The 10,247-nt window shown below is 42.1% G+C and overlaps 1 long non-coding RNA gene across 1 annotated transcript; it reads left to right on the forward strand.

Moving 5' to 3' along the window:
• The first annotated feature begins 1,222 nt into the window (after positions 1 to 1,222).
• Positions 1,223 to 5,636, forward strand: LOC119140775. The gene is made up of 3 exons (XR_005101707.1): positions 1,223 to 1,272; positions 4,787 to 4,882; positions 5,476 to 5,636. It is a non-coding gene; the product is annotated as an uncharacterized LOC119140775 (long non-coding RNA).
• The last annotated feature ends 4,611 nt before the right edge of the window (positions 5,637 to 10,247 follow it).

Raw genomic sequence — 10,247 nt, forward strand, 5'->3', positions numbered from 1 at the left:
CAAATGAATGAGATGGCTATTAAGGCAGTCAGGATGTGGGAGTCTTGCCACAGTCTTGCAGGGTCCTAGAGAGTCACTAACTTTAATACTAACTTGATTGATTGGCTTCAGAATATTTTGCAACAAGTCGAACATCAGGAAGCTCAAGGGTTGCTTTTAAAACAACTAGCTGTGATAATGCCAATGAAAATTGTAAATGGGCAACTTTCACAATCGCAACCCCAACATGTGTCAAATGATTGTAACGCAGAACTCACAGCAGACTGTAATTCTCAGGCTGAGTTCTGGAATGCAGCATAACACATTTTTGCTTCTCTAATCTCTTCTGTAAGAATAGTACACGCTCTTAACTTGCTTAGTAAATTAGGCTGCTAGCTTGCTAAACAAAGTAATACTACAAATACTTTTTTTTTTCTGGCTTATTAACAGATGTTGATTCTGTCCATCATATGTTGCTACAGAACCAAGTTGCTATTGATTTTTATTATTAGCACAGGGACACAAGTGTGAAGACTTTGATAGGATGTGTTACGTGTAAGAAACTATGGACTAGGGTATTGTTTATTAAGATTTATGTTAAGCCCAATGTAAAGGTTAGGCAACAAAAGATATGAAATCGCTTATGCAAACAGCCACTAGACACCGCTTGTGTAAGATAGGATAACCGCAATCGCTTACACAAACTAAACCAGATACCGCTTGTGCAAGATAAGATAACCGCCAGATGTCCAGGAACGGACAGAAACAGGACAAACAACCCCATATAAGGACATATGAGTGAGGGGTCAACTATGGGACAAAGGAGGAAGACTTCTTACTTCGGCCTCAACGACCACCAGGAGGCAGAAAACGACCCCCTAACAACAACTGAAGCATGCGCAGAGTACCTCCACTACTTCATGAACACGGAAGTAAAGATGTATAAAAAGGGACTGTTTGAACTGCTCAGTACGGCAGTTGGTGGAGCGCAGACTCCCCTGCCGTCCAGCGCTGTTTTTGCTCATATTCTACTTGCTATAATTAATAAAATTTTAATTGGATTATGATCTGTTGTGGTCTCAATTTATAACAATTTCTGGTGCCGTGACTCGGATAAGGAACGGTGGGCTTTGGTCCTCCGGGGAGGCGCCCCGCGACATTTCGCGGCCCCGCGACCAACAGCTTACTCCAACCTTACCGATGAACCTAAATTCTAGGATATTGAGCAAAAAAAGGACCAGTAAAATCCCATAAAATTCTGTGCACGGGAGTCCGGACGAAGACGCAGGACGCGTAAGTATATTGCGAATTTGTTCGCGGGTTTGCCGTTCGGGCGGGATTGGGTTTCCTGGAATATAACGAGTGAGAGGTTCGATATACTGAACCAAGCGAGTGTGGACTCTTAAGTACTGCGTCTCCCATCTCCCGCGAGGGACTGGGCCAGGAACAAGGGGAGCGAGTGAGTGTATGTTTGTGGATATTCCAGAAGATGGGGGCGAAGGGCCGCAAGCCTTCGACTCCCATGGGAAGGGTACCCACTGTACCTAAGAATACCCCTCTGGCATATATCTTAGACAGTTGGAGATATTTCCCTGGAACTCTAGGGAAAGATAAGCAGAAGATGATAGAATATTGTACTAAGATATGGGGAGGGAAGAAGATTTCTAAAAATGTCTTTTGGCCAGTCTATGGGTCAGAAGAAGATTGGGTAAGACAGCAATTAAACCTCTGGGTTAATAATAAAAAAACCCCTTAACCCGGAGGAGAGTCAATATGCGGAAGTGTGGCTAGAAAGACCGGGAGCTAGACTTTACCCGCTGAATGAAATAAAAATTAAACAAAGAAAAAAGAAGGAAGAGTTAGACGAAACCCTTCTAACCCCCCCTCCTTACATTCCTCCTCCTGCTCCCGCAGCCCCTCCAGAGGTCCCCAGAGCGCCCACTCCCCCACCAGAGTCGGAACAAGGGTCTCCCCCTCCTCCTAGACGCGTAACTAGAAGTCAAAAAGGGGCAGCTCAGATGTACCCCCTAAGGGAAATACCCATGGGGGGACCTCAACCTGTGATCGGATATATTTCTGTACCCCTAAACTCAGCTGACCTACGAGATTTTAAAAGAACCGAGATGGGAAACTTAATTGAGGACCCACTCGGAGTGGCAGAAAGATTAAATCAATTTTTGGGACCAAACCTTTATACTTGGGATGAGATGTAATCTATCCTTGGTCAATTATTTACTACCGAGGAAAGAGATATGATTAGACGAGCAGGAATGAGACTGTGGGATGCTCAACATGCCCAGGGACCTCAAGCAGATATTAAATGGCCACTTCAAAAACCTAATTGGGATAATCAGGATCCGGCGCATAGAACTCATATGCAGGACCTGAGAACTATAGTAATTCAGGGGATTAGGGAAGCAGTACCCCGTGGCCAGCATATCAATAAAGCATTTAATGAAATGCAAAAGAAAGATGAAAGCCCTACTGAGTGGCTGGAACGACTGAGGAAAGCCCTTCAGCTGTACTCTGGGGTAAATCCAGACGACCCTTTAGGGTAAGCGCTCCTCAAAACTCAGTTTGTGGCAAAATCATGGGAAGATATCAGAAAGAAGATTGAAAAGTTAGAAGACTGGCAGAATAGAGGGTTGGATGAATTACTGAGGGAAGCTCAGAAAGTCTACGTAAGGCGGGAAGAAGAGAGCAGCAAGCGACAAGTAAAAATGATGGTAGCAGCGGTCAGAGAGGATCGCAAAGGGCGGACTGGTGAACACAGGTCTGCTGGAACGAAACAAGGGAACGTAGTAGTAAAGAAGGAACAGAGATGTTGTTTTTACTGTGGAAAGAAGGGACATATAAAGAAGAATTGCAGAGAAAGGATCAGGGATGAGGAAATATTGAAAACGGAATAGGAGAGTCAGGGGCTCTATATCTTAGGGGACCGGAGTCATCATGAGCCCTTGATAAAATTAAAAATAGGTCCCCATAAACAAGAGTTCACCTTTTTAGTAGACACTGGGGCTGAGAAATCGACTATTAGGCAAATACCTGAGGGATGTAAAGTTTCCCCTGAAAAAGTACAAGTAATTGGGGCAAAAGGAGAACCCTTTAAAGTAAGCAAAATCAAAAATGTGGTATTCGAAACTGAAAATAAATTTGGAATGGGTGAACTCTTGCTCGTCCCTGAAGCAGAATTTAATCTGTTAGGACGAGATTTAATTGTTGAATTGCAATTAGAAATTAAAGTAAAAAATCAAGAACTAACGGTGTCTGCTTATCCTTTGACCGTGGATGATCAAAAACAAATTAACCCCGATGTCTGGTACTCTCCGAACACAATTAGTAGACTGGAAATCCCACCGATTAAAATCCAAATTTCCGAACCCCACATACCTGTGAGGGTAAGGCAATATCCCATATCCCTAGAAGGACGGAGAGGATTAAAACCAGAAATTGATCGATTGTTAGCACAAGGAATCTTAGAGCCTTGTATGTCACCCTTTAACACCCCCATTCTGCCTGTAAAGAAACCAAATGGGAAATATCGGCTCGTACATGATTTAAGGGAAATAAACAAAAGAACTATCACCCGGTTCCCTGTAGTAGCAAATCCATACACACTGCTAAGCAAGCTAGGACCCCATAACTCCTGGTATAGTGTGGCTGATTTAAAGGATGCCTTTTGGGCCTGTCCACTGGCAGAAGAATGCCGTGATTATTTTGCCTTTGAATGGGAAGACATAGAGACAGGCCGTAAACAGCAATTGAGATGGACCGTGCTCCCCCAAGGGTTCACTGAGTCCCCTAATCTGTTTGGACAGGCCCTGGAAGAGCTCTTAAAAGAATACCAAGTACAAACGGGAAACGTGCTGTTACAGTATGTAGATGATCTGCTCATAGCAGGGAATAATAAGGAGGATGTAAGAAAAGAAAGCATTCGACTCCTAAACTTTCTTGCACAAAAGGGACTACGGGTATCACAAGAAAAGTTACAATTTGTGGAGGAAAAAGTGAAATATTTGGGGCATTATTTGTTTAACGGCAAGAAGATATTGGATCCAGAGCGCATTAAAGGAATTCTGGAATTACCTATGCCTGTCACTAAGAGGCAAATTCGGCAGGCATTAGGGCTATTTGGGTATTGTAGGCAATGGATAGAGAACTACAGCTTTAAAGTTAAATTCTTATATGAACAACTGTCTAAAGACAAAATACCCAAGTGGACCCCTCAGGATCAAGAGCAGTTTGCCAGTCTCAAAAAGGGAGCTAAGTCAAGCACCGGTTTTAAGTCTCCCAGATTTAAAGCGGCCATTCCATTTATTCGTTAACATACATGAAGGAACAGCATTCGGAGTATTAACTCAGGAATGGGCCGGACAAAAGAAACCGGTGGCATACCTATCAAAGCTGTTGGACCCTGTGAGCAGGGGTTGGCCGAGTTGTTTACAAATCATTGTTGCTGCTGCCTTATTACTTGAAGAAACGAATCGTATTACCTTTAATGGAGAAGTTGTCCTATATGCGCCTCATAATATAAGGGGGGTGCTTCAACAAAAAGCAGAAAAATGGCTTACAGATAGCCGACTACTAAAGTATGAGGGAATACTCATAGAATCTCCAAAACTATCCCTAAGGACTATCGGAGCGGTTAACCCTGCAGAATTTCTATACCCAGGGGAAAGTACTGAGTTAGTACATGATTGTCTTCAAACGATTGAACAACAAACACGAATTCGACCAGACCTAGAAGAAGAGGAATTACAACATGGAGAAATATTTTTCATAGATGGGTCATCTCGAATAGTGGAAGAAACAGCTGTCCGGACTGCTGAGCGTGGATGGACTCATGCCAGTCGCATTAAAGGCCCAGTGACGAGACCCCACTGGAAAGTAATCAGTACTCCAGGTGACACCAAGATAACCCTGAAAAGATAACGTAATGATAGAGACTTTATTTGATTATTTTGCCGCATTGCCTTTTGGTATAAAGTGTGTATTGCTGTTTATATTTGCTATAATTATTTCTTTTTTATCTATTATATATGGAAGCGTACAAAGTGTGTTGAAGGAAATTGCTAAACTTATGCAACCACACAATATTGAATATAGAAGATATGCTGATGTAAATAATATATGTACTCTAGATATACGAATTAGGTGTAATAATTTGAACTGCAATTGTTATCCATTTGCTTGTTTCAGGTGTAAGGTATGCCAGGATAAATGGTGGACACACTGTGAATGTAGATACCCTCCGATAGGAGTTTACACACAGTGTTGGAAAAATCCAAAGAACTCTCACTGAGTGGAAATTAAAACAATTAGAGTCTAAACAAGAAATTATTCGAGAATCCCATGAGTGGTGGGAAATTTTTGCCAAAGGAATAAACCCTCAATATTATTGTTACCACTCCAACGAACCAGTCTCCTTTATAGCTGAAATCTTGGCTATAAAGTGCAGAAGGGAAGTACTAACCGTGTTTTGCTTTGCCCCATTAGTTAAAGCTGCAAAGTGGGAAGCCTATGTAAACAGGCAGAAAGCCCGAAACAGCTGTTCTCCTGAAGAATCCCCTTGCTGCCGAGAAGATGGTACACCCCGTGGCTCGAAGCAACCGAGTCGACGGGCAAGGCAGAGGAGGAACAAACTGTGGAGAAAAGAACCAGAACAATGGGACACAAAAGCAACAATGGCCGAACTTCCCCAGGACTGGTAAAAATATACTTAAATTGGCAAAATTGACAGACACCCTTTTTCCTGTTATGCCGTTAGTTCTGTTATTGATAATAACCCAAGCAGATGGAAACCCTCATGAGCCAATGAGCTGGAAATTATATCAATTAGATACAAGCCAAGTCGTTGGTGAATTTCAAGGACCTGGCAGCCCAACATTCAACGTAACTCCATGTCAACTAATCGGGCAATTCACTCCTGTATGCAAAAGACAAGGATGGCAAGGTAATAAAAGTTCAACTTATTTTTGTCCTGCCTCTAATCCAGGGAAAGAATACTGTAATTACCCTGGACATTATTATTGCGCATACTGGGGATGTGAAACAATGGCCCTAGAATGGGGAATTAATAATGATAAATATTTGAAAATTAGTTGGGGACCCCAAGGCTGTAACCCACCTTCATATACTTACAATGGACATATATTAGGGGGACAATACTCGTCAAACTGTCAATATCTGGAAATAAATATATCAAGTCCTACAGATGATAGTTGGTTAGTAGGAAAGATGTGGGGAGTTAGAATCAGAGAACCAGGGCCAGACCGAGGGGGTTTTATTAAAGTAATAAAGGAAAAGCTTCCACACGATCCCTTACCAGTAGGACCAAACCTGGTCCTGAATCCACCCACTTCCTCTGAAAAAAAAAAGGTTGCCCCCGTAATTGTCGTAACCCCTTCTCCAGACTCCCTTTCGGAAACAGCTAATGACATTGTGACTGAATTCACCTTATCCAGGGATCTAGAGTTGTCAGAATCCAACGACCCCTTATGGAATCTAATGCAAGCCTCTTATCGTGCCCTCAATGAAAGCAAACCAAATTTAACTGAGGAATGCTGGTTATGTTATAATGTTAGACCACCATATTTTGAGGCAATTGGAAAACCAGGAAGGATTCGATGGTCTAATGGTTCAAACCCACGAGAATGCCCATGGAATGACCAGAGGAACCATACGCAAGGAATTACTATTCAATTAGTAACAGGTCAAGGAAAATGTATAGGTACAGTGCCCGAAAAGTATCAGCCTTTGTGCAACCGAACAGTCACTAACACCAATATAGAGAAACACAAGAATCAAAATGACAAATGGGCTATCCCGACACCAGGAGCGAAATGGGTTTGTTCAGACATCGGAGTAACGCCTTGCCTATCCCTAAACGTGTTTAATCAATCTCAGTTTTGCGTACAGGTGATTATTGTTCCTCGTCTGATCTATCACACCTCCGAGGAGGTGTTACGCCACTTTGAAGGAGACCTGAATAGACAAAAACGAGAGCCAATTACAGTGGTAACCCTAGCTACACTGCTGATAGCGGGCGGAGTTGGAGCAGGTACAGGCATAGCCTCCCTAGTAAAAGGTCAGGAATTACAATGTTTGCAGATGGCTGTAGATGAGGATTTAGCAAAAATAGAACAATCTATCCAAAATTTAGCCACTTCAGTAAAGTCTTTATCAGAAGTAGTGCTGCAAAATAGAAGAGGATTAGATCTATTGTTCTTAAAGGAAGGAGGGTTATGTGTAGCTCTCAATGAAGAATGTTGTTCTTTTGCTGACCATACGGGAGTAGTCCAGGACACCATGTCTGAACTCCGGAAAAGGTTAGATCAACGTAAGAAGGATCGTGAGGCGGGCAGGCCATGGTATGAAAACTGATTTAATGTTTCACCTTGGCTAACCACTTTGTTGTCCGCTTTAGCAGGACCGCTTATCATGTTGATTTTGGGACTTATATTTGGGCCTTGTATATTACGCTATATTTTACACTTTATTAAAGAATGGTTTGACATAGCTAAACTGCTTATTGTAACTACGAGGTCTGGGGCAAAATATAAGAGTGTATCTATTAATGAGGATGAAGATTGTTGTGAATGCGTTATGCCACGTGAGAACTATGCCTATTGTAATTGTGAGGTATTACCTGGTGAGTGTTATGATAAATGTTGGGATTGTGGAAAAAGGTTTGTTCGCAGTGCCGAGAATGAAAGTAGTGTTCAATAAACAATAAAAGGAAAAAAAAGAAAAAAGGGGGGATTGTAAGAAACTATGGACTAGGGTATTGTTTATTAAGATTTATGTTAAGCCCAATGTAAAGGTTAGGCAACAAAAGATATGAAATAGCTTATGCAAACAGCCACCAGACACCGCTTGTGTAAGATAGGATAACCGCAATCGCTTACACAAACTAAACCAGATACCGCTTGTGCAAGATAAGATAACCGCCAGATGTCCAGGAACCGACAGAAACAGGACAAACAACCCCATATAAGGACATATGAGTGAGGGGTCAACTATGGGACAAAGGAGGAAGACTTCTTACTTCGGCCTCAACGACCACCAGGAGGCAGAAAACGACCCCCTAACAACAACTGAAGCATGCGCAGAGTACCTCCACTACTTCATGAACACGGAAGTAAAGATGTATAAAAAGGGACTGTTTGAACTGCTCAGTACGGCAGTTGGTGGAGCGCAGACTCCCCTGCCGTCCAGCGCTGTTTTTGCTCATATTCTACTTGCTATAATTAATAAAATTTTAATTGGATTATGATCCGTTGTGGTCTCAATTTATAACAACGTGAATCTGAGTGACCACTGTGAATTAATTTACAAAAGTATACAAAACTCAAAAGACTTAAAACAAAGATCTGCAACAGAGCCAGGGGCAGGATGCCTTTGGTCTCTTCTCACGGCTGGGAAACTTTGGGCCATGACTCAAAAGTATTACGGGATTTATTATAATTATCTTTAACCACCTTATTGATGTTTCCCTTATGTCTCCCATACCTTTTTTTTTTTCTCCTGTATTCAGTGTTTAGTTGATTGTAACATAAATCAGGTCATGGTCACCCAGCTACACACAACCTTTGCCTTGTCGCAATTAACAAGCAAAAAAGAGGAGGATAGAGAATGTCTGAAGAGAGATATAGGAGAGGAAGCTGGAGAATATTTGACCTAACAAGAGATGAGAGAACAGCTAGGTATTGTGAAGGAGACTAGGAAAGATAAACATGGTTATCTAGTGTCTAATAGGTGTCTGCATGCTTGTAGTGATATATAGCTATGTAACTACATGAATGGTTTCTGCCCTGAGCCTGGTGGAGCATACAGCTGCGGTTTGTGTCCGGGCTCAGAGATGTAAATAGGGGCTTCTCTGTTATGGTAAAGTGTTTCTCTTTGCATAAAAAAGAGAGGGAATGAAGGGAATGACCCCAGAGGTATGTTCAGAGAAGGCATGCTATGTTTCGAACTTTTTGACTGAACCAGTTCTTGTTTGGTGTGCCCTTCCATCTATGTATAATGTTAATCTAAAAGAAGATGATATTGTTTACACTTTGTCGATAATTGTCTTTCTGTAGATGCTAATGTAGTAGGAGGCTATGATGGGAACGTATTGCAGCGGTTCTTCTCTTATCCAGAGTAACAGCAGGGAAAGCATTAAAGAGTTAAATCACCTTGTTTGGTAGGCAGTTCAGAATGTGAGTCAAAATTGCCACTGCTTTTTGTTGTTGGTTCGGGGACATGGCTGTGAGGATTTTGATGGTATGCGCTGCGTGGATTTTAGGCGCCCCATTGCAGCAACATGTTATCAAAATCTGAGAAAATGTCAGCCTTTTTTGGCATCCATTCACTCAATTGGCAGTATTGTTTGTTTGCTATTACCTTGGTTGCTGTCATGTTTGCAAGGGCCCTGCAGAACATGGCAAACCTGGTACTAGCTGTTCAAAAACAAAAAGGGGAAATTGTAAAACTGTACGGAACAAAGACAGTGGGTTATTTTGACATTGATAATGTGTCTTAGTTGGTTTTTTATTTGTTCTATTACTTGTGCCTTGTTTTTGCTCGGTTTCAGGGGTTCTTTTGTGCAACAGAAAGGGGGAGATGCAGGAGCGGTCTGGAAACTAGGACCACGGGTGGCAATCAGTTAGCTGAGGGGAATGTGCTTGAGCTTGTCTAGACAACAATTAACATGATGAGGCATGTTTACAGAGCACAGGGGAGTGGGAGACGAATGGCGCCAAGGATGGCGCCAAGGAAAGGTAACACCTTGTTGTTAATTGCTGGTAGTTAACCACCAATCGGGGATTGCCTAGTATGCAATGCTTAGCTTCAAGAACCAATCTGTTTAAAACGCGCAGCTTCTGAAAGTGTATAAAAACGCGTGCTTCTGTACAATAAATTGACATTTGCTTGCATCAAGCTGCGTCCCGTCTCTTCATTCGCCGCAGAAACTTCTAAAAACTTTGGACATTGACTAATGATTTGATAAGTGTTTATAAGCTGTGCTGCATCCCTTTGTTATTTGCCACTCACTGGGGTGGTGGCCCAACTCTGAGTTGTGATTAAAGCAAGCCTAGTGGTACCCACATTTGTATGAATTTTTTCTTTTAACACTCTTCAGTCAGAAGGCGAGTACTTTGCATGTAAACCATGAGAAGAGTGACAGTCTCAGCATTTCTTGCTCTGTCAGAAAAAGATCTGCCTCTGCTGCTTAGCATTATATTCTGCTGCATTACATGCTAGGAACAGCTTTGATAGGACTC

This window comes from Falco rusticolus, chromosome W (assembly GCF_015220075.1).
Source record: "Falco rusticolus isolate bFalRus1 chromosome W, bFalRus1.pri, whole genome shotgun sequence".
Classification (NCBI taxonomy): Eukaryota; Metazoa; Chordata; class Aves; order Falconiformes; family Falconidae; genus Falco; species Falco rusticolus.